Source organism: Gallus gallus, chromosome W (assembly GCF_016699485.2).
Source record: "Gallus gallus isolate bGalGal1 chromosome W, bGalGal1.mat.broiler.GRCg7b, whole genome shotgun sequence".
NCBI classification, from domain to species: domain Eukaryota; kingdom Metazoa; phylum Chordata; class Aves; order Galliformes; family Phasianidae; genus Gallus; species Gallus gallus.
In genome coordinates, this window is record NC_052571.1 from 6,926,556 (window position 1) to 6,952,104 (window position 25,549).

At 47.3% G+C, this 25,549-nt stretch overlaps 1 protein-coding gene across 4 annotated transcripts in view; it reads left to right on the top strand.

Annotated features, from left to right (window-relative positions):
• Positions 1-25,549, top strand: part of LOC431003 (E3 ubiquitin-protein ligase KCMF1-like) — a 102,698-nt gene that overhangs the window by 14,638 nt on the left and 62,511 nt on the right. The window lies entirely within an intron of this gene.

Genomic DNA, 25,549 nt, shown 5'->3' on the forward strand with positions numbered 1-25,549 from the left:
CCTCAAGACAATCTGCTCCATAATCTTCCCTGGCACTGAGGTCAGGCTAACAGGCCTGTAGTTCCCTGGATCCTTCCTGCAGCCCTTCTTGTAGATGGGAGTCACATAGTTCTCCTCTTCATCACTCTCCTCTCCATGTCTCTTGGTTTTTGCTTTTGCCTTTCTTGGTTCTGAGGAAGTCCCCTAGCCTGGATCTTCCTCTACCTCCTTCTCCACTTCTTCTTTTTTTTTGTTCTAGATGTGAGGACACCTGCTTCCATTTCTTGCCTTCCACAGGGGCAACTGACACTGTTACTGGTGTCTGCTGTGACTGATCAGATTTGACTTGAAGATTTCCCCCTTTGGCTTGCACCTCAGCTCAGAAACTCTCTCTCTCTCTCCAGAATTGTACTATATAGAGCGCAGTAGGCACAAGCCAAGCCCCAAATATGTTCTACCTCCTTAGATCTATCTAAGCCGCGCCATCCCTGACTCAAATACTGCCTTAGTTTCCGGAACTGAAACCAGTTCGATAGTGTCAAAATTCAAATTATACAACATTGCGTAAAGGTACCAGGCAGGTGCCTCCATCAGTGCCCTTATTTGGTTATACATGAACACAATTCCACAGCAAGAAATCATGATGTTAATTATAGGCCTGTAACTGGCAAAGAACATGATAGCTTTTAATCCCTTATACAGTGCTCCTACAATAAAGACCAAGCTTATAGCTGGTAACTTCTAAGGGGAGGGGGAAAAAAAAAAAAAACAAAAGCAAACCACTTGGTAGAGTGCCCAGAATGCCCAGGCTATAATCTAATCTATGAAGGTCACACTAGCAATGCCTTGTAGTCTCGCAGTCCCTGGCTTAAAGAAATCCTTTTTCCTTCTAACGTTAAAAGCTTCAGATTGCCCGCATCCTCCACCAAAAATCTGTCATGGAGTTATCTAAATAAATCTGTGCCCTTGACAGGGGGGCAGTGGGCTCATCGGCCCCCTGGCTTCCCAAAAAGAAACGGAGCAGTGGCAATGGTCTAAGAAGGAGAACTTATTTTACTAACTATGATATCGGAATGCAGGATGACACGATATAATACAATCTAATTGAAAGTAAGGATAATAAACCAAATGAAATGAGAGAGAGAGAGAGAGAGCGAAAGAGCGAGAGAGAGAGAGTGAGAGAGTTTCCAAAACCGAAAGCCCTACTTGATGAAGGCGCATGGCTTGGAAGCACACCCACTCCTCTCCCTGGCAGCAAGCAAAAAGCAAAAAAGACCGTGCGCAACCAGATGATGTATCTTCCATCATATATTGTGGAATACCAATAGCAAAATTACAAAACTATGACATTCCACCCCTTATTCTACATCATTATATCATGCTTAATATATATACATAGAACTACTGACTGCACTCCCCCAACATCAAATTCCCTTGTGGTACTCATTGAACATCCCCATCTTTCTGCATCACCCACCAAGTGGAGCCAGGTCCCTGGGCAAAAACAGTTCCACGGAGAGGTCTGCCCTTTCCAGAGGCTGGAAGGACCCAAACTGCTTTTTATTCCTAATATCTAGTCTAAATCTACCCTCCTCCAGTTTAAAACCATTTCCCCTCATTCTGTCCCTACGTGTCCTTCCCCAGCTTTCCTGTATGCCTCCTTCAGGTACTGGAAGGCTGCTGTAAGGTCTCCTCGGAGCCTTCTCTTCTCCAGGCTGAAGAGCCTCAGCTCTCAGCCTGTCCTCATAGGGGAGGTGCTCTAGCCCTCTGATCATCTTCGTGGCCCTCCTCTGGACCTGCTCCAACAACTCCATGACCTTCTTGTTTTGGTGGCTCCAGAACTGGATGCAGTACTCCAGGTGGGGTTTCACGAGAGGAGAGCAGAGGGGCAGAATCACTCCCCTTGACCTGCTGGTCACGCTTCTCTTAATGTAACCCAGGATACAGTTGGCCTTCTGGACTACAAGCACACATTGTTAGTTCATGTTGAATCTTTCATCAACCGACACTCCCAAATCCTTCTCTTCAGGGCTGCCGTCAAGCCATTCTCTGCCCAACCTGTATCAGTGCTTGGGATTGCCCTGACCAAGATGCAGGACCTTGCACTCGGCCTTGTTGAACTTCATGAGGTTAGCATAGGCCCACCTCTCAAGCCTGTCCAAGTCCCTCTGGATAGCATCCTTTAATTCTAGCGTGTCAACTGCATTGCTCATCTTGGTGTCATCTGCAAACTTGCTGAGGGTGCACTTGATCCCACTGTCCATGTCTCCTATAAAGATGTTAAATAACACTGGTCCCAACACTGATCCCTAAGGAATGCCACTCGACACCAGTCTCCACTTGGACCATTGAGCCATTGACTGCAACTCTCTGAGTGAGACCGTCCAGTCAATTCCTTATCCGGTGAGTGACCCATCCATCAAATCCATTTTTCTTCAATTCAGCAACCAGGATGTAATGCGGGACTGTCGGAGGACCACGGAAGACAAGTCTCATGCTTTCATGATCAACAAGTCTCAGCTTTATTGAAGCACACACAAGCGTTTATACGATAGTTAATGAGCTACTACATATGCCAAATTGGGTTCTCTTATTGGTTAGTTCTTTACGTGAGAAAGTAACCTTCAACGCTAGATACCGTGATAGTTCCGTGATAAATGTCTGAATGTTTACCACATACCACTCAATTTTCTTAATTGCAGCCTGTTCTTATCACTTCCCTGCTCCTGAGGGCAGCACGACCTCGCCTGGTTTAATGAGCAGGGCCCTATCTCCTTACCAGCTGCATCTCATCATGGCCCTTCCCCCGGAGCCAGTGCTCCGGGTCCCAAAAGCTCTCCACACTTCCCCCGTTTTCTTTTTGAGCAAGGAAACTAGTAAAGTTATGGGAAATTATTTTAGCAATCATTCCTTGCAGACAATGAAAGATACAGGGTAACAGAAGCAGCGCTAATAGAACAATACTAATGATTATTAAAGCGTACTCGACAAGATTTCGCAGCCAGGGCCCAAGGCCCAGCCCTTTGAGCCATGCGTCAAAACCGAGGTCCTGCTCCTCTCGCAGCTGACCAGTCAAGGCATGTAATGTGGCCAGTTGCTTGTGAATGGATTCTGAATGGTCGGAAAGATTCATGCAACACATACCATCAAAATCCTCACAACCGTGCCCTTGCGCTAGCAACAGAAAATCTATAGCAGCTCTATTTTGCAGTGTAGCGTGCCGGACAGAATCAACATCTAGTAGCAGCTCTCCTAGGGCTAACGACGTTGCATTCGTTTGCTTGGCAAGCCAGCATCCTAGTTTATTAAGTGTGCCTAGGGCCTTAGCGGAAGCTACCCCAGGTGCCAAGAGTGAGGCAAAGAAACGCTGCTCAAAGTTCCAAAAATCTACACTAGAATCACAATTGCGGGTAAAAGCATGCGATACAGATCTCTTTGGCTTTCTCGCCTGTGAATGGTTCCGTCGGAATTCCAACATCATACTTATATTTGGATTTAGCAAAGTAAGACGCCCTAAAGTACAGGGTCCGCCTTCCAAGCGGGATGGCATACCACCCCAGGCTCTATCTCCACAAATCAAGAATACACCCTCAGGTAGCTTTATCGGAGAGTTTGACGACACTGAAATGTTCGGGGTAGTATAATTGCACCATGCCGTCTGGTTGTTGTACACTGATAGGGAGGAATTTACACAAACTGTTCCATTGTTGCCCCGCTGAGTGCTAGTCCAATTAAAAAAGAGACAAAAGTCAGCCTTTAGTGACCCCAATAATTCAAGTTCTTGCGGTTCAATGCCTGCTACCGGAAAATGAGGCATGTGCTGGTCCCATTTATCTGCATAATCATTTGGGGAAGTACTGTTACAAGAGAGGGCTGCCGAGGGGCAAGGTAAGACATCCAATGGAACCCCCACGAGGCATGTGGTAAATGGGTTGTTAGGTGAGCTTAGAGCTAAACATATATGATCCTGCCCCGTTTTATTGGCCAATGTTATCCAGATATTCTGTTTAGGTTGGGCAGGTATCCATAAACCCTCAATCAGGGAAATTTGAAGGAGAACTAAAGTCAGCAACGGGGCTATGACGTTAATTCACCACACTGGGCTTTGAGAATGTGACTTTGCAAAAGGGTGTAAGCCCTATCCACTAAGCCTTTGAACTCCCAGCGAACACGAGCTAGAGCACGCTGCTCAGTACTTTCGTATAGAGCTAACGCATTCCAGAATGATACCCCTGTAGATTGCTCTAAGGCTCTCCTAAAATCCCTTCTCCGCCAACGGTCATCACAGGCACGACACCAGAGGGCCTGCAGCCGTGACTGATGCTCCCACACTTGATTACCACAGCCCCCACACTGGATTAGTACCCAAGCCCCGCAACCCCAGATCCTCCCACAGCCTCGGCAAGCAAATGGTTGGTCCCCGAGGTTGTTAAAGTCCTCCAAAGTCGTCAATATCTCCAGGCCCTGGTTCACTGAGGTGATTGTCACTTTCTGTTGTGGCAGAAGATGGTGGAGGAGAGTCTGATGTGGCTTGAGTAGCAGATTCAGGTGCAGAACCGGGTCTCTGATCCCGTCCAGCTTGGGGAGGGGTGGCAGGTTTCGTCCAACGAGCAGGGATCCACTGTGGGCCTGTTGGTGTGGAGACACAAAGATACCCCCGACCCAGATAAAGTACCTTGGCAGGTCCACACCATAAACCCGTTTTCAGCTCTTTATACCTAACCCACATCTCTGGCTTTTCATCATTAATGGTAGCGGGAGCTCTATGAATGATAGCCGGTGGATCAGTAGCAGTCCCGAAAATACACAGATGGTTTAATACAAACAATGCTTTTGACAAGCGTTCCTGAGCATCGGGAATCACCTTAAACTTTTCTGCATATAGTTTCAACGTGCTATTAGCGCGTTCTACTATTGCCTGACCTTGCGGGTTATGTGGGATACCAGTGACATGCGCTATACCCCATTGCTTCAAGAATCTCTGCACACATTGAGATATATACGCAGGCCCATTATCAGTTTTCAGTTTTTGACAAACACCCATGACTGCGAAGCAGGAAGTCAAATGTTGGATTACATGAAGCCCCTTTTCTCCTGTCTGCGCTGTTGCCCATATAAAATGACTGTATGTGTCAATCGTAACATGAACATACTTTAAGCGACCCATACTTGGTATATGGGTTACATCCATCTGCCAGATTTCGTTAACAGTCAATCCCCTGGGGTTCACTCCCAGGCCTAGTCCTAAGCCCCCGTTATGATTAGAGCAAACTGGGCAACTCCGCACGATAGCTGTGGCATCCACCTTACTTATCTTAAATTGCTTCTGCAACCCCCTTGCATTCTGGTGGAAATTGGAATGGGCCTCTCGAGCTAGGTGAAATGGCGACATGGGTACCGACAATGAAACTAGCCTGTCGGCCCTGCTATTCCCTTCCCCTAGTCCCTGTTCTGACTTATGGCTCCTAATATGCATAATCGCATAAGGTCGCACTCGGCTTTTGACTGCTCGGGCAAGCTGTAGGAACAGTTCATACAGCCGCTTATTCTGCACCTCCTTTACCCAGGCATCCTCAATCCTAGAAACTACTCCTACTACATACAATGAGTCTGTCACTATATTTACAGGTTCTTTGAATTCGGCTAGAACCCAGACAACTGCTGCTAACTCTAACGTTTGCAAACTATCCCCTGGTACTGCTTGAATTACGTGCTGCTGCCATTGTCCCTTTTCTGACCACACTACAGCTGCTCTACAAGACTTCTTTCCAGCGTCCATGAAGACTGTGACGGCCCCCTGAATAGGCTTGTCACTTCGTAATGGTTTCGCAAGCCAGTTCCAATTCCCCAGCCACTGCAGTGCACGTGGGGCCAGTGGTCCCGACCTTACCGCAGCACCACAGCCCAGCAGAGCCTCTGCAAGCCGATCGGAATTTAGAAGATACCACTCTAATGTCGACTTTTCGATCGGCAAATTAATTTGAAAAGGCTCGCGCCCACTGATCTCAATGACTCTCAATCGCGCACTTTCCAACAATGATGACAAATTTTCGATCTTTGTGGTTATGGTTTTCTTTTTCTGAATTGCTGGTGACAGCCACTCTAAAACTCTCAGTTCCCCCTCTTCCCCCGCGTTAGTTTTAAATTGGGTCAGAGCACCGAGGAGATGCTTGCCATTAAGCCAGATGGTTACAGATAGAGGGGACTCTGGATCCATCCGTTCAATGAAGCCCGTTGTAATGCAGCGTCCTATTTTGTCGAGGATATCTCGTTGCATGGATGTGACTTGTACAGGTGTGCAAGGGTCCAGTCCGCGTAAGAGCGGCAGTAACGGAGCAAGCAACGAGTTGGGGATACCAACAACCGGCTTCAACCACTGCAAATCACCTAGGAGCCGTTGTGCATCATTCAGGGTTAAGATCTGAGGATTAAAATCCAATTTCTGTGGTGTCACGCGTTTATTGGTTATAGTCCATCCCAAATATTTCCACGGAGAGGTGCGCTGCACCTTTTCAGGGGCCACGATTAACGACGATGCCATTAATGTCTGATGGATTAAATTCACCTGTGAGTCGGTAAACGGTTCCTGTTGAGCGAAGAGAATGTCATCCATGTAGTGATATATTACAGCATCTGGCCATTGCTGCCGCAGAGGCTGGAGGGCAGCATCAACATACAATTGGCATAAGGTAGGGGAATTTTTCATGCCCTGCGGCAATACAGTCCATTCAAAGCGCTTTGCAGGCTCACCCTTATTTACTGAGGGTAATGTAAATGCGAATCGTTTAGAGTCATCTGGATGCAACTTTATGGTAAAGAAACAGTCTTTGAGGTCAATAATCAAAATCGGCCAGTCTGCGGGTATCATAGATGGTGCTGGCAAGCCTGGTTGTAAGGCTCCCATGGGTTCCATTTGATCATTTACGGCACGCAGATCATGAAGCAAACGATACTTCCCTGATTTCTTACGGATCACAAAGATTGGAGTGTTCCATGGGCTGGTAGAAAGCTGCAGGTGACCTTGCTCGAACTGTTCTTGCACTAGTGCATGTGCCTGAAGAAGACTTTCCCTTTTTAATGGCCATTGCTTTACTACCACCGGATCATTTGTGGTCCACGTAAGTGGTAGCGGAAAAGACCAAGCAATGGCCTTTACTGTAAAGGGTACTCATTAGTAAGTACCAAACCAAGCTGGGACAATATATCGCGACCAATCAAGCACTGCACAGTGGGGGGAAGCTGAACCACTGACAACACTGTCGTCACCTTTTTCCCATCCATCTCAACCGTTAACAGGGGTGTTTGGCTGGCTAGTGTCATACCACCCACTCCGGTGACTGTCGCGGACGCGTCATGAAGGGGCCAGCTAGTTGGCCAGGCAACAGGCGAGATAATGGAAGTGTCAGCACCAGTGTCTAATAGTCTCATCACAGTTATATTGCCATTTTTGTAGGTGATAATACAAGTTTTCTTTGGTCGCGTAGATAAGTCGACGGTTAGCAAAACTAGTCCTCCCGTCGAGCCAAAACCACTGTCGCCTCGGGGCTGTAAGGTCAAAGGCTTTACACCACTAGTCAGTTGGGGCAGTGGCACGAGCTGAGCCAATCGCTGACCTTTACTTATAGTCACTGGCGGAAATGGGGTGTGCAACATAATCATGATTTCACCGGAATAATCAGCATCAATCACCCCTGGGAGAACATATAGTCCCACCATGCTCGCTGATGACCTTCCAATAAGAAGTGCACCGACTGGTTGCCCTTGAATAACAATTGGTCCTTTAATCCCGGTTGGTACTCGATGGGGTTGTATAGAAAGCAAGGTGACGTCTACTGCGGCTGCCAGGTCCAAGCCGAGGCTTCCTTGGGTTGCTGGCTGGAGCTGGCTACTTGTGTCGTGGCGCGGCCGGCGGTGTTCGCGCTGCTCCTCCCGTTTCCCGAACGCTGGCGGCAGGCCGCTGAATTATGCGAGTTCGACTGACATTTCTGACACCAAACACCGGTGGCACGGCATTCTCGGCGGATATGTCCCGGTTTCCCACAGTGGAAACATTTGGGCCCACTCCCAGGCCGGGAAGACGTACGTGATGGTACTGCTGCTTGGAGGGGTGCAAGGGCCGCCAACACCTGAGATTGTGCAGCCCGGGCATGATCACTAAATGCCTTAGCCTGTTCTCTCAAGCCCTCGCCTAACGACTGTAACGCTCCAACCAACATAGCCTGTGAACCCATCGGAATAGTGGCTGCCCGCTCTAATAAATCAGGGAGTGACCAATCTCCCGGCATGGTACTCAGAAGATTTCGAGTGCTCGAATTCCCGTTTTGTAGCACACACTGCTTAAGCATAGCTCCCTGCATATGCTCGGGCACACCAGCTCGTTTAATAGCCTCCATTATTTTATCTACAAATCCTCCCAAGGGTTCCTCCCTGCCCTGCTTAATGCTCATATACATAGGGGGGCCTCCGGGGGTCCTTATTTTATTCATCGCTTTTCTGGCTGTTTCCATGGCCTCCCTCAAAATATCTGGGCCAGCTAGGGCTTGCGCCTCTGCCCTAATCCACTGCCCCAGTCCCATGAGTTGCTCTATAGATACTCCAACCAAGGGATCCCCTGGGGGTCGCTGGGCGGTGGCTGAAAGTGTTGCCTCGTGTTGCCAATGAGCATTAAACAGTAATAGCTGATGGGGAGTAAACATCAGCCTAGCAATTGCTTTCAAATCTGCGGGTAAAAGGACACTGGTGCTGAAGATGTAATCCAGCATCTGTTTCACCGGCTCACTATTCACCCCGCAAGACCCTACAGTAGCACGTAACTGCGACAGCAGCTTCCAGTCAAGCGCAGTCATGTTTGCTTGCACCCCCCCACCTGCCAATGGAGTATATGTAACCGGGAACAGCAGCTGCTCTGTGGCGGCCTGAATCAGATCAGGATCTCCTTCCTCAGCCCCCTGCCGCGCTACCATAGACCACATCTCACGTCTCTGACGGAGCATGCCCTCAATCAGGTCCGACTCCGCTCCCGGGATCGGCTCTGACACTCGTTGGCTGCTCCTAGGTTGCTGCAGAGTGGAGGCTGCAACCGCCCCAGCGGGGGAATCCTCCTCGGGGGGGGCCGAGGGACATGGACCAGAAGCTGCTGGTGCCGGTAACACAACAACTGACGTTGCAGAGGGAGGGGGAACGAAATGCTCCAAACCGGAGTCACCGTTCCGCTGCTGCGCTGCCTGAGCCCCCTGAACCGCCCTCTTCTCTGCTTGTGACATCAACAACTCATTATGCACTGCCCTCCATAACTTACTCATTTTCTTTGCTATCTTATCATCATCTAGAACTAATTCCCATAGCTTATCCCCAAATTTCCTCCATTCTCCCAGCTCATGCACTGAATGCGGGTTAACAAATAGCCCTAAGGATGTTGCATACTGCAACAACGGGGACAGATCCTTATCCAAGTCTATCCCTTTAAACTGACGCCGCCTCAAGAAGGCAGTAAATAAATCATATGCTGCTTGCCTGTCCATACTTACTAACGTCGGTACCGTTGCAGACCCCTCCAGGCGTCGGCAGCACGTATCGGCTAGAGCCCACCGCTGTGGTCACCCAGGGCGCGGGACGTCACTATGTCCTTATCGCCGTCCTTCTAGCTGCAGGACCCGAACCCAACGTAGCCCTTTTTCGCCAGCTTGCCCCACGAGTATCACGTCGGGGTCACCAAATGTCGGAGGACCACGGAAGACAAGTCTCATGCTTTCATGATCAACAAGTCTCAGCTTTATTGAAGCACACACAAGCATTTATACGATAGTTAATGAGCTACTACATATGCCAAATTGGGTTCTCTTATTGGTTAGTTCTTTACGTGAGAAAGTAACCTTCAACGCTAGATACCGTGATAGTTCCGTGATAAATGCCCGAATGTTTACCACATACCACTCAATTTTCTTAATTGCAGCCTGTTCTTATCACTTCCCTGCTCCTGAGGGCAGCACGACCTCGCCTGGTTTAATGAGCAGGGCCCTATCTCCTTACCAGCTGCATCTCATCATGGCCCTTCCCCCGGAGCCAGTGCTCCGGGTCCCAAAAGCTCTCCACACGGGACAGTGTCAAATGCTTTACACAAGTCCAGGTAGATAGCATCTGTTGCTCTTCCTTTATCCACTGAAGCTGTAACTCCATCATAAAAAGCCAATGCTTGTCAGGCATGACTTGCCCTTGGTGAAGCCATGTTTATTACCACCAATCTACTCATCATTATTTTCTATGCGCCTTAGTAGGACCTTCAGGAGCATCTGCTCCACGATCTTGCCAAGCGCAGAGGTGACACTGACTAGCCTGTAGTTCCCTCAATCTCCTTTTTTTCCCTTCTTGAAATGGGGGGTTATGTTTTCCCTTTTCTAATCAGGGACTTCATCAGACTGCCATGACCTTTCAAATATGATGGTTAGCGACTTGGCAACTTCATCCGCCAGTTTCCTCAGAACCCGGACATGGATCTCGTTAGGTTCCATGGCTTTGTTTACTTACAGGTTCTTTAGATTGTCTCAAACTTGATCTTCACCTTCAGAAGGCAGGTCTGCCTTCAAGTTCTTACCATTGCTTTCTGCTACTTTTGCGGTGTGGCTAGAGCCCTTGCCAGTGAAGACTGAGGCAAAGAAGTCATTGAGCACCTCAGCTTTCCTCATAGCCCTCGTGGCCAGGCCTCCAGTTTCCTTCCAGAGAGGGCCCACATCCTCCGTGATCTCCTTTTTATCACTTATGTACCTGTAGAATTTCTTCTTGTACCACTTTATGTCCCTGGATAGATTTAATTCTGTGTTTTAGCTTTCCTGACCTGATCCCTGGGTGCTCAGACAACTTCTTTGTAGCCCTCCCAGGTAGCCTCTTCCTGCTTCCACTTCCTATAGACTTTCTTTTTGAGCCTAAGTCAGTCCAGGAGCTCCTTGTTGATCCACGTAAACCTTCAGGCATTCTTGCCTGCCTTCTTTTTTTCTCGGGATGCACTGCTTCTGGGCTTGGATGAGATGATCCTTAAATACCGACCAGCATCGGATCCCTCTTCCCTCCAGGGCTTTCTCCCACGTCATTCTGCCAAGCAGTTCCCTGGAGAGTTCAAAGTCTGCTCCCCGGAAGTCCTGAGTAACAAGCTTGCTGTGCACCCTCTTTGACACTCTAAGGATTTTGAATTCCACCATTTAATCATAGAATCAGAGAATGGCCTGGGTTGAAAAGGACCACAATGATCATTGAGTTTCAACCCCCCTGCTATGTGCAGGGTCGCAATCCACTAGACCAGGCTGCCCAGAGCCACATCCAGCCTGGCCTTGAATGCCTCCAGGGATGGGGCTTCCACAACCTCCTTGGGCAACCTGTTCCAGTGTGTCACCACCCTCTGTGTGAAAAACTTCTTCCTAATATCCAACCTAAATCACCCCTGTCCCAGTTTAAAACCATTCCCCCTTGTCCTATCACTCTCCATCCTTGTTCAGCCAAGGCTACCCTTGAGCTTCACGTTGCTCACCAGCCCCTCTGTGTTGGTGACGACAAGGTCGAGCATAGCCTGTTTTCTCATGGATTCCTGTACTACTTGGAAGAGGAAGTTATCAACACTTTCCAGTAACCTCTTTGATTTCTGCTGCATTGCTGTGTCGTCCCTCCTACCGATGTTGGATGTTATCTACAAAAGATTCCACATGAACAGGAAGTGGTGGGTGGTAATAGTTGGAGACAGAAGACTAAAAGTACTCTGTTAAAACAAAATTCTGATCAGCACTGTAACATAATTCCCCACCCAATATATGTAATTTCAGAGGACAATCAAGAATGATAACATACTAAACACTGTATGAAGAATAGGAATTCTAAACCAATGGTTTTGAGATCTATTTTTTCTGTTATGAAAACATCACTTATTTTGTGCTGCTTTTGGTTAAATTCATCAAACAGTTTACCTCCAGAAGAGTCTCACCTTAGTTTGCTGCACTGTAATTAACAGCAAAAGAAGAGCTTACGCATTTAAAGCTAATTTAGGAAATTCTATCATAAATGCATTAAAATGAGTAAAAAAGGACCTTCCTCAGTGTCTTGGTTACAGTTCTCAATTATGTCATTTACACAACCAGTCAGTGGGAGAAACAGAAATGCATGTACTTAGGATGGATGGATATAGACCCCATTAACTTATTTATTATCAGCTTATTACGAGTAAGCTGAAAAAGCGTTCGGTACCAATGGGAAAGATCATCTTCAAAGGAGGACTTATTTCTGCATGAGAGCAATATCAGAGTTCAAAAAGTAACAAAGCAGAAGTAAGTTCAACCCAATTTAACAGAGCAAAGCAATTATTAGCAGTCCATATCATCCAAGTCTTTGGGAGAACATCAGCTACATAAAAAGTTACAAAGAACAATGAAGAGACAGTCTGACTGTCCTAATCCTAAACTTCAAATAGGAATTCTGTGCACTAAAGTTTAATAACATTTTGTTTATAAAGTAGAGAACATTGTTATATTGAAATGGAAGTTTTAGTTAAGCATTAGCTCTGGCAAGACAAACAAAGAAACAAAAAACAAAACAAACAAACAAACAAATTTGGTCAGTCAGACTAGTTGTCGAGGGCACGTGAGTATGAGAATGTTTATTCCAGCAAAGTTATCTGATTGGGGACCTTGTTACCTGGGACAACAACCATGACAAGAAGCAAACCTTGCCAGTGTCACAATTTTTGCTGGGACAGAGTTAATTTTCTTTGTGTAGGTTTGTATGATGCTGTGTTTTGGTTTTGTTTTTTTTTTTTTTTTTTATGAAAATAGTGGTGATAACTGTGGCGATGTTTTAGTTGTTGCTGTCTACAGCTTACACACGCTACCCTGACGGTGAGGAGGCTGGGGGATACACAAGAAGTTGGGAGGGGACACAGCCAGGACAGCTAACCCCAAATGACCAGAGGAGTATTACATAACATACGGCATCATTCTCAGCAATAAAAGCTGCGAGGAAAGGAGGAAGGGGGAGGCATTTGGAGTGATGACATTTGTCTTCCCAATAAACCATTTTGCATGATGGAGCCCTACTTTCCTGGAAGTGGCTGATGGGAAGCCTGCTGATGGGAAGTAGTGAATGAATTCCTTGTTTTGCTTTGCTGTGCTTGCAAATGCAGCTTTTGCTTTGCCTATGCTCTACTGTCTTTATCTCAGTGCGTGAATTTTCCCCCTTCACCTTTCTGATTCCCTCCCCCATCCCTTGGAGAGAGAAGTGAGCAGCTGTGTGGTGCTTAGCTGCCTACCAGCCGTGTTAAACCACAACAGCCAGTCACACTAATTGATGGGCTACCAAGAAACTACAGGCACCAATTCCAGAAAGATCAACCCGGACTTCGCAACTGATAAGACTGTAAACTAGGGTGGAAAGCTGACTGAGTGAGATAGAATGAGGGAATCAGCAGAATCATACAAATTGACATGCAAAGGGATATGCAGAGGGAAGGGAGAGCAACGGGGAACAAAGGCTGAGGGGAGACTTACACAGAAAGGGGTATAAATAATAGAATCACAGAATATCCCAAGTTGGAAGGGACCCATAAGGATCATCGAGTCCAACTTCTGGCTCTAGATAGGACCACCCAAAAATCAAGACCACATGTCTGAAAGCATTGTCCAGATGCTTCTTGAACTTCAGCAAGCTCAGTGCCACAACCACTTCCCTGGAGAGCCTGTTCCAGTGCCCGACTACCCTCTGGCTGAAGAACCTTTTCCTGATATCCAACCTGAACCTCACTGTCACAGCTTCATGCCATTCCCTTGGGTCCTATCACTGGTCACCAGAGAGAGGAAATCAGCACCTGCTCCTCCACACCTCCTCGTGAGGAAGCCATAGGCCGCGATGAGGTCGCCCCTCAGTCTCTTCTTCTCTAGGCTGAACAAACCAGGAGACCTCAACTGCTCCTCATACTCTGGCTTGGATTTAGGCAGAGAGACTGCAACGACTTCTCTGACCCTCAGAATATCATCCCTTTTTGCTCATGTGTGTAGGCACCGATAATAATGCTAGGGTGGCCTTGAGTGTATCAAGAGTAAATACAGAGCTATGGGAGACGAGGTAGTGTTACCGTTGAAATGAAGGGGAAAGGCTCGAGCAGGAGCGGATGCATTCATTAAACATTTGGCTGTATGTTTGGTGTCGCAGGAAGGGCTTCTGTTTTTACGACCGTGAAAACCTCTGAGGAATGAGGACTGCTGTGAAGAGATAGATTCCATAGGGCAAAAGCATCTTTGCAAGTTTTCTAACCTAACACAGAGGTCTTTATACTAAGTATGGCAGGAGAGGGTTACTATAACTTGAAGATAGTTGGAAACATGGGGTACGCTAAGGAAGTGTCTGGGAGACAGCAGGATGGGGGAGTTTCTTCACAGTTTCTCTGAAAAGCAGAACAACTGGGACTCATCACATCTCAAGTGCCTGTGCGCAAACGCACACAGCTTTAACAGCACATATGCTAAAATCGGAACAATACACAGAAGACTGGCATGGTGGCTGTGCAAGGACCTGCAGCTTAAACTGAGAGAAAAGAGGGAAATGTACAGAAAGTGGAAGCAGGGTTGTGTGTCCTGGGAGGAATACAGGGCTGTTGTCCGAGTGTGTAGAGATAGGATTAGGAATAATACTAATTATATAATATATATATATAATATATATAATTACTTATTATATATTTTTTTATATATATATATAATAAATACTGCACAATACAGTGTAGGTTTTTTATGTTCTCCTATGCATTTTTTTCAGTACACTGATGTTATTTTGGGTTAAAAGAAACACTTATTTTTGCATGTTTTTAGACTTCTTTCAGGGTTAAGGGTAGACAAATTTGAAGTTCAAAATGCTGTTCAAAATGATGAGGCTGTGATTTCAGAAATATTCTGCTGGTGATGGGAAGGTTCTAGCTACAGCTAGCTGCCTGCCTTATGGTAGGCATTGCTGATACTTTACTTGACCAGTTGTGTGTGTGTGTGTTAGTTTTAGAGCTGTCCTAGTAGCACAAAAGGAAATAAAACTTTGAACAGTTATTTCAGAAGCCAGAGCTAGGAGTTGAGTGTGTTTAAGTTGTGATTAAAAGTTAATCTCTGTAAGCATGAAGGAGTAGGTGCCATGGGTACGTGAGTTGCAAGGAAGAAAAATCAAAAAAGAGATTGAGAAAAATGCATTGGTGATATCAGTCGTGGTGTACCACTTGGCTACCTTTGACACCAGTTTGTACTGAAGTTCTAGCACGTCTGGCGTGGCAGTGCTTAGCTGTGGCGTGACTTCATTCAGGCCACGATGTGGTCCACCGTTAGCCTCCACTCTCCATTGTACTTTCAGACTACTGAAGGGTGAGCGAGTCTTGCTGGTTATTCATTCCTCGTTTCTCCAGTTGGTGAATCAGCTTACGGATGGGAACCAAGTAGTTTTGGTTGGTGCGATATTGCCACTGGTGCGCTGTTGTAGTAGCAACGGGCACCTGCTGTTCTTCTACTCTTAGCAATCCCAGCTCAGAAGGGTTCTCTGAGAGACCGGGCAAGGTAGACAGCTGCTTAATATCCTATATCTCCAAGGCAGACATACCAAAAGCCCACTGGTACCCTTTTGGGTCCTTGAAGTACCCTCAACTGAGGTCATCTAGTGCCAAGGATGCACGGAGTCTCTGGGCCAGCCACAAATGGGGTGCTTTTTGCCACTCATTTCCAGTTAGGCTCACTTTGGCCTCCAACGCAGTTAGCTCTCGGGATCCCTCTGTCACTCCAGAAATGCATACAGGTTCTGCCCCTTTTATAACTTGATGGCATTAGAGTACACTGTGTATCAGTGTCCACTTGAATTGATGGAACTCCCAGTACTGTTTCTCCACAACTGTGTCACAGGCCTGTAGGGTATAAGAGAGGGTTTCTTCATATTGTCGGAGTAGGCTAGACAGTTCATCTGCCGTTTTTCATTATATTTCCAGACCATTGCTGCCTGTGTGCTGGCATATAATGATGGTGTACTCTATACAATTTTCTGCCACATTGATTGTGGGCACCTGACGTCATCTGGATCTTGGAATAAATGATCATCATCCAGCCCAATATTATACATCACCTCCAGCACATCTAATTCCCTCAGGTACTAGATGCCTTTCTCCATCATGGTAACATACCAGATATTCCTTGAAGGGATATATTTCATTCACAGCTGAGAAGAGTTGCCTCCATAGGGTGAAGGCTTGTGTCTCTTTTCCAATTGCTTTGTCAATGCCCCTTTGCCTAGAAAGGTATCTCAGCTGCTTGTCTTCACTGCCCGCTAAGTCCATGCTACTGGCCCCACTATCCTAGCACTGGAGCAGCCAGGTGGTAATGTGCTTTCCTGGATGACAGCTGAAATCTTTTCGCATATCTCGCAGCTCATGGTCAGGGGTCAGACGGTTATGAATTCTGCCTGTTCCTCCTCCCGTACTTGAGACGGTCCTGCTTCATCCTCATTTTCTTCTTCCATCCTTGTTTTTTTTATGAGTTCCATTCCTTACTAAATGATCTGACTTTCACAGCCATTTTTCCTCTTGTGTATAAGGAAAACTGATACCAGCACTGGTTAGTTCTGTGGTTGAAATGCAGAGCTTGCCACAGAGACTGGAGCAACAGCAGGGCCCTTCACAGATGTCAGAGGGAAAGCAGAACTTGTTGCAGGGATTGGAGTGACTGCGGGGCCTGTCACAAGTGCAGGGTCTATCAAAAGGGTAGAAGCAAGCACAGGGCCGATCGCGGGAGTTGGAATGATCACAAGGCCTGTCATGGGAGTTATTGCATTGTCTTCAGATCCAGAGGCATTTTCTTCCCTTTGAGGGTTCTGAATAGTGTTGAACAGAGCTTGGTAGGCATAGGGCAGTTGCCAGTACACTGCAGTGGTTTGTACCTCTCTAGAATTGTCAGGGCGACAGCAGATCTTTTCCTGGTAGATTTTCAGGATTCTGCAGTTGTTCAGGGGTGAAGTTCAAAACCACTGGGGGTGCCCACCACTCCAGGCATCTGCCCATACCATCCCACGCCACATGCCACTCATAAGCTATAGAGCTTCAGGGTAGATCTCTGGGTAATATTCTTAAATAGTTGTTTGATCTTGGTGGTCGCTGCCCACCAGGGGTGGAGAGGAGGAGTCAGGGTAATGTGAATCACGTGGGTTGTTCAGACAAGGAGAAACGGAAAGCCACCTATTTGCGCGCCTACACAGGGAGGAGGGTTGTTATATCGCTATGAAGCGAGTGATTTTCAGGGCAAACTCCAAGCGGACCAGCGAGCAGGCAGGGCAGGGCACCTTGCCAAATAGGAGGGGGCTTAACACTTAGCACTTAACAAGTCACTTAACAGGTCGCTGCTCTCTGGACACATCGAGGTGCAACCATGGTCACCACACGGAGGCGAGCTGCTGCTAAAAGGGACATAGAGACTCAGACTGAAAGCATGAATGTCCATGCCACAGTTCAGGTCTCAGGCTGCAGAGAACGCCTGGCTCTGTCACTGCTACAGGAGGGTAGCCAGGATACCACCTGTGTGCAGTGTGAGCAGGTGGAGGATCTGCTCAGCCTGGCGGTAGAGCTAAAGGAGGAAGTGGAAAGGCTGAGGAGCATCTGGGATTGTGGGAAGGGGATTGATTGGTGGAGTCACACTCTGCCATCCCTACAGGAAGGGTGCGGGGGAGATGATCCTCAAGCAACAGGGGATCATCTGCCGTATCAGAGTCAGGTGGAAAGGGGCGACCTCAAACACAGCGAGGCATGTAAACAAGTCCCTGTTTGGGGCAATAAGCGGACTGCCCCTCAGCCTGTCCCACCTTCCCAGGTGCCCTTACATAACAGGTATGAGGCTCTGGAACTGGAGGGACTGGGGGCTGTGGATGTTGGTGGAAGTCCACCCGTGCAGGAGAGGTTGCCCAAGGCTAGTCAGTCTGCTCCCCATTTTGCTACAACGTCAGCCAGGAAAAAAAAGAAGGGCTGTCATCATAGGGGACTCCCTTCTGAGGGGAACCGAGGGCCCGATATGTCGCTCGGACCCGTCCCACAGGGAGGTGTGCTGCCTGCCTGGTGCCCGGGTGAGAGATGTTGCTAGGAACACCACTCGCCTGGTTAAGCCCTCCGATTATTATCCATTACTGGTTTTGCACATTGGAAATGAAGAAGTAGGCAAAAGAAGTTCTCAAGTGATCAAAAGGGACTTCAGGGCTCTGGGAAGACTTCTGAAGGGATCGGGAGCACAAGTTGTGTTCTCCTCTGTCCTCTCAGTTGGTGACTGGGATCCGCACAGAAGGAGGAGGGTGGCCATGCTGAATGAATAGCATTGTGAATGGTGTCGCACTCTGGGCTTTGAGTACTATGGTTTGGGACAAAGCCTTGAGAAAGGGGGAATGCTGACAGCAGATGGGAGCCGACTGACTAGAAGGGCCACAAATATTCTTGGGAGTAAGCTGGCTGGGCTGGTTAGCAGGACTTTAAACTAGATATGATGGGGGAAGGGGGTGTACTGGGTGACAGAGAAGCACGTAGGAACGCTGTCACCCTGGGAGGTGGGAAGGGAAAACCCCAGGCTTGTCCTGGAGGTATTAGGGAGGGCTCCTCCGAGAAGGCAACGAGGCCAATAGCTAAGCTGAAGTGCTTCTATACCAATGCGCGCAGCATGGCAAATAAACCGGGGGAGCTAGAAACAGTGGCGCAATTGGGAAAGTGTGACCTAATTGCTATCACGGAACCATGGTGGGATAAATCCCACAATCGGAATACCCTGATTGAGGACTGCAGGCTTTTCATAAGGGATAGACAGGGTAGGAGGGGTGGGGGAGTCGCACTCTGTGTTAGGATGTTAGGATAGATTGTGAAGAGCTGTGTCTGGGAAATAGCCATGATCAGGTTGAGAGCTTGTGGGTTAAAATCAAGGATCAGTCCAGTAGAGGGCATCTAACAGTTGGGGTCTGCTACAGGCCACGAGATCAGGGGGAGCCTCTTGATGAGGCCTACTTGCTTCAGCTGCAGGAGGTGTCGCAATCGCGGGCTCTTGTCCTGAAGGGGGATTTCAACCAACCGGATATCTGCTGGGATAGTGGCACGGCGGTCAGCAGACAGACAGGAGATTACTGGAGACTGTTGAGGATAAATTCTTGGTCCAGGTAATAGATGGACAAATCTGAGGTGAAGCCATACTGGATCAGGTGCTCACCAGCGCAGAGGACAGCATTAGAGACATTAAGGTTGGAGGCAGCCTGGACTGCAGTGACCATGCCTTGGTGGAGTTTGTGATCTGGAAGAATGCAGGCCTGGCAAAAAGCAGAGCTAGGACCCTGTGTTTCAGAAGAGCAATCTTCTGGCTTCTTAAGGAACTGCTGAGTGGGATTCCCTGAGAAACTCTCCTTAAGGGCATGGGTACAGAATAGAGCTGGCAGCTCTTTAAGGACACCCTTAAGGACAGCACTTTGGCCACAATAACTCTATGCATCGTTACAGGCTTAGGGCAGAGTGGTTGGCAAGTTGCACAAAGGAAAAGGATCTGGGGGTATTAGTCAACAGCCAGTTGAACATGAGCCAGCAATGTGCTTACGTGGTCAAGAAGGCCAATGGCATCCTGGCTTGTGTGAAAAATAGTATTGCCAGTAGGAACAGGGAGTTGGTCATCTCTATGTACTCAGCACTGCTAAGGTCGTACCTTGAGTACTGTATTGAGTTTTGGACCTCTCACTGCAAGAAATATATTGAGGCACTGGAGCGTGTCCAAAGAAGGGGAACAAAGCTGGAGAAGGGTTTGGAACACAAGTCTTATGAGGAGTGGCTGAGGGAACTGGGATTATGTCCTCTGGAGAAGAAAAGGCTTAGGGAAGACCTTCTAGCTCTCTACAACTACCTGAAAGGAGGTTGTAGCAAGATAGGAGTTGGCCTCCTTTCCCAGCTAACTAGTGATAGGAAGAGAGGTAAAGGCCTTAAGTTGTACCAGGGGGAGGTTCAGTTTGGATATTAGGAATTTTTTTTTCTCAGGAGTGATAAGTCACTGAAACAGGCTGCCCGGGGAGGTGGTGGAGTCACCATTCCTGGAGGTTTTCAAGAAAAGGGTAGATGTGGCACTGAGGGATGTGGTTTAGAGGGCATGGTGGTGGTGAGTTGACGGTTGGACTAGATGATCATAGTGGTCTTTTTCAACCTTACCGATTCAATGATTCTAAGCATTTGTGCTCTACAGATTCCCTGTTCCCAATTAAACTTCAGATAGCAGTATAGAATCAAGTCTAGGTGGCTTTTCTGTTTGTTTATTTTTTTAATAAGTTTAAATAGTAATTGATAGAGTTGCATTCTCTATAGCTTACTTTTGCAAACCTTTGATCTCCTTAAAGGACAGCTTGAATTTTTCTGATGCATGCCTTTTAATAGTCAAATTTACAAATCTGTATTCTAGCTGCAAGGACTTCATTCAGAGATTTAGTTCTAACAGTCATAGAAGTCCAGCTCAGAAAAGCTTATCTATATTGAGATCCCCAGCAATTTGAAGATCCACATCCAAGTAATTTTTTTTCTAAAATACAACCAATACAGACATAAATTAGGCAATAAATGTGTAGCCAATAAACTGAACACTATTTTCCGGCAATCCAACCCTTCTTCCTAGGCTCAACCTCATTCCTACATTACCAAACATTCTATCTCTGTGACTGTTCAGCCTGGAGAAGAGATGGCTTTAGGGAGATCTGATAGCAGCCTTTCAGTATCTAAAAGGGGGGCTATAAGAATGAAGGGGACAGACTCTTTAGCAGGGCCTGCTGTGGCAAGACAAGGGGAAATGGTTTCAAACTAGAAGAGGAGACTCAGACTGGATATAAGGAATCAGTTTTTTTACAAAAAGGGTGGTGAGGCACTGGAACAGGTTGCCCAGAGATGTGGTAGAAGCCCAATCCCTGGACACATACGAAGTTCAGGCTGGACCTGCTCTGGGCAACCTGATCAAGATGTGGATGTCCCTGCTCATTGCAGGGCAGTTGGACTAGGAGACAAAGGACCCTAGGTTTAAGGACACCCTTCTGAGAGCGTAACGGCTCTCCATCTCCCAGCAGAAGAAGTCAAGCAGGGGAGGCAGGTGACCATCATGGCTGTGCAAGGACCTGCAGCTTAAACTGAGGGAAAAGGGGGAAATGTACAGAAGGTGGAAGCAGGGTTGTGTGTCCTGGGAGGAATACAGGGCTGTTGTCCGTGAGTGTAGAGATAGGATTAGGAAAGCCAAGGCACAGATGGAGCTGAACTTGTCAAGGGATGTGAAAATAACACGAAGGGGTTCTACAGGTACATAAGCAGGAGGAGATGGGCCAAGGAGAGTGTTCCCCCTCTGATGAAAGGTAACGGTGAGCTGGCTTCCTCAGACATAGAAAAAGCTGAGGTACTCAGTGAGTGCTTTGCCTCAGTCTTCAGGGGTGGTCAGGCTTCCCGTGTCTGCCAGGACCACGAGCCTCTAGGTGAGGGTGTGGGTAGTAGTTTCTGTCCCACTGTAACGGTGGAACCAGTTTGAGTCCTGCTCATGAAACTGAATGTGTATAAGTCCATGGGGCCGGATGATATCCATCCCAGGGTCCTGAAAGAGATGGCTGATGTGGTTGCCGAGCCGTTCTCCATCATATTTGAAAATTCATGGCTGTCTGGTAAAGTCTCTGGTGACTGGAAAAAGGGAAACATTACTCCCATTTTTAAGAAAGGGAGAAAGGAGGATCCGGGGAACTACAGGCCAGTGAGCCTCACCGATGTGCCTGGGAAGATCATGGAGCAGATCCTCCTAGAAGCTATGTTAAGTCACATACAGGATAAAGAGGTGATTCGAGACAGCCAGCATGGCTTCACCAAGGGCAGATCTTGCCTGACCAATCTGGTGGCCTTCTATGATGGACTGACGGCTTTGGTGGACAGGGGAAGGGTGATGGATGTCATCTACCTGGACTCTGACAAAAGCCTTTGACATGGTCCCTCACCACATCCTTCTCTCTAAATTGGAGAGGTGTGGATTTGATGGATGGGCTGTTCAGTGGATTAGGAACTGGCTGGCTGGACACAGCCAAAGGGTTGTGATTAATGGTTCTGTGTCAGGATGGAGGCCGGTCACAAGCGGTGTCCCTCAGGGGTCGGTCTTGGGACCAGTGCTCTTCACCATCTTCATCAACGACATAGACAATGGCACTGAGTGCACCCTCAGCAAGTTTGCAGATGACACCAAGCTGAGCGGTGCAGTCGATACGTTGGAAGGAAGGGAAGCCATCTAGAAGGGACCTGGACAGGCTGGAGAAGTGGTCCCCTGAAAACCTAATGAGGTTCAATAAGGCCAAGTGCAGGGTGCTGTACTTGGGTCGGGGCAATCCCAGGTATTTATACAAACTGGGGGAAGATCTCCTTGAGAGCAGCCCTGCAGAGAAGGACTTGGGGGTCCTGGTGGACGAGAATCTGGACGTGAGCCATCAGTGTGCGCTTGCAGCCTGGAAGGCCATCTGTGTGGGTGGCCTGCAGGGAGAGGGAGGTGATTGTCCCCCAGCATAGGAAGGACGTGGAACTCTTAGAGTGGATCCAGAGGAGGGCCACTAAGATGATTGGAGGGCTGGAGCCCCTCTCTTATGCAGAAAGGTTGAGGGAACTGGGATTGTTTCGCTTGGGGAAGAGAAGGCTCCAGGGAAACCTCATTGCGGCCTTCCAGTACTTGAAGGGAGCATATAAACAGGAAGGGGAACGGCTGTTTATGAGGGTGGGTAGTGATAGGACAAGGGGCAGTGGTCTTAAACTGGGACGAGGGAGGGTTTAGGTTGGATATTAGGAGGAAGTTTTTCACCCAGAGGGTGGTGGCGCACTGGAACAAGATGCCCAGGGAGGTTGTGGATGCCCCATCCCTGGAGGCATTCAAGGCCAGGTTGGATGTGTCTCTGGGCAGCCTGGTCTAGTGGTTAGCGACCCTGCACGTAGCAGGGGGGTTGAAACTCGGTGTTCATCGTGGTCCTTTTCAACCCAGGCCATTCTATGATTCTATGATCTTAAACAAAACTTGAATCACATTCAGGAGACATAGGAATAGGAACATGCTGGTTTGAAAATCCCAAGGATATTCAGAATCCTCAAGAACTATTGTAACTAGCCTAGGGTAAAAAGGAAAAGTGAAAGAGAAAGGGAGGCTGGGAATGCAGTGGAAAATATCATAGAATCATAGAATGGCCTGGGTTGAAAAGGACCTCAAAGATAATCTAGTTTCAATGCCCCTGCTGTGGACGGGGTCGCCAACCACTAGAAATATCCCCCCTCGTCTCCCCTATAGCCTGAATCCTGGAGAAGACAAAACAAAGAGTATCATCACTAAGATATGGTTCCTGAAGCACAAAAATAACTGCAGTGCTGAGCACAAACACCAGATTAGTTTCCCAACCAGTAATTTTGTCCTGTCATAAACCAAAGTCACACAGCACAACAAAGTGACGACCTTAACCCAACTTGCAGACATGATAAACAACAGGGTTGAGATAAAAGCACATCTGACTGGAGCATGTTAAATCAGGATTGTTATAAACATTAAAGGAGTTTGATAATTGCTAGTCAACATTTTTTTTTTTTTCATAATTATAGAGCTCTTTCAGAGTCTTTTCTTGGAACAATATTATTTAGTACCTTGTTTGCTATATAGCAGTTCTTCCATGTGGAAAAAAATGGCACCTATTGACATTCATCAACACTTGCTGAACGTTGATGGACACCAAACAGTGGATGTTAGCACAGTGAGGCAGTAGGTGGTGTGTTTCAACAGTGGCAACAGCAATGTGAAAGACAAGCTAGGTTCTGGATAGCATAATGCAAAAGCATCAGCGCTTCTGCGTGAGGTTTGACCAATCCTGAAGAAAGTATGCAGAGGCAAGTTAATATTCATCAGTTTAATAGAGAGGTACTGTCATGGTTTTATGATTTTTGGTTATCAGTATTCCACATCATAACATCATGTTATTGGTGGTGGCTGGCCAGTAAGATGTCTGGGTCACCCCTTAGTACTGTACGGTGTCCATATATATAACAGCGGAAGACAATAAAGCATCCCATATCAAGATAAGCAAGGTAATTCACACAAAGCAAGGATACTTAGTTACAGCTACAGAGCAGTTTCTCACAAACCAGTTTCTTCTAGCTACATGCAGAAGCTAGAGGCAGTTTACTTAAGTTCCAAGCTTACACGAGCCCTTTCTCATGGGCTAGTCACCTGTTCAGGCCGTGATCTGTATTTTTCCCGTGCAGATGGCCATGTAGATTTTTATAAGCACGACATGCAGGCTCTTGTTCATTGCTGGTGAAAATGAGTATCTAACGGTTGTAACAATGCAGAAAAATAGTGTTTTGTAGCTGAGAATTTGCTCTATCAAGTAATGATATTGTGCTCTTTGTATTTGTTGTAGTCTCCATGAAGATAAGTAGGAGGCATGACTTTTGGAGTGACCCTTGTGTGTATATGTATGTGTATATATATATATAAAAGTGATGCACAATATGATTGCTCGCCACCCATCAACCAATGCACAGCCAGTCCCCAAGCACCGGCTGCCCCCCTGGACAGCTCCCCCTAGTTATTCAAGTTTTTTTCCACTTGATGTCATATGGTATGGAATATCCCTCTGGCCGCTTTAGGTTAGCTCTCCTGGTTCTGTCTTCTCCCAGCTCCTTGTTCCCTTTCAGCCCTGCTCACTGGCAGGACAGTACAAGAAGCTGAAAAACGGAAAGGTCCTTGTCTCAGTACAGCACTGCTCAGCAACAACTAAAACATCAGTGTGCTATCACCATTGCTTTTCTCCATTAAGAAAAAAATTAACTCTGCCCCAGCTGAAAACAGGACACCCTATTTACTATAACCTTTTGAGCCTGGCCTGTCAGCGAATTGTTCACCCACCTCATTATGTATTTGTCATTTGTATTTGTAGTTATTTCAGAAACCAGAGCTAGGAGTTGAATGTGTCTAAATTGTGATTAAAAGCTAATCTCTGTAAGCGTGATGGAGTAGAACACCACCACCAGATTGAAGAAGCCCAGTAACCTAATCAGAGCCAATGGAGCACCCTGGGTCAGCTATTCCCTGGGCCATCAAAGGACAATCAGCTCATGGTCTGGGTGTGAGATCTGCTGGGAGGAGTCAAGGAGAGAGGTCACCCTTGTATTGTCGTGCAGGCTTTGGGGCCTCTATAACCTTGAGGGAGTTGATGGTTCCTCCTAATTGGGTGTCATCTGTGAACTTACTTTGTATACATTCTAGTCCCGTATCCAAGTCATTGATGAAAACATTAAAGAGAAATTGCCCTAAAATTGAGCACCAGGGAACTCCACTTGTGACTGACCGCCAGCCTGATGTAAACCCATTTACTATAACCTTTTGTCAGCCAATTGTTCACCTACTGTATTATGTATTTGTCTATCTGTGTGCTGGACATTTTGTCCAGAAGGATACTGTGAGAGACAGTAGCAAAAGCTTTTCTGAACTCCAGAAAGATTGCATCTACTGGCTTCCCTGGTCAACTAGGTGGGTAATCTTGTCATAAA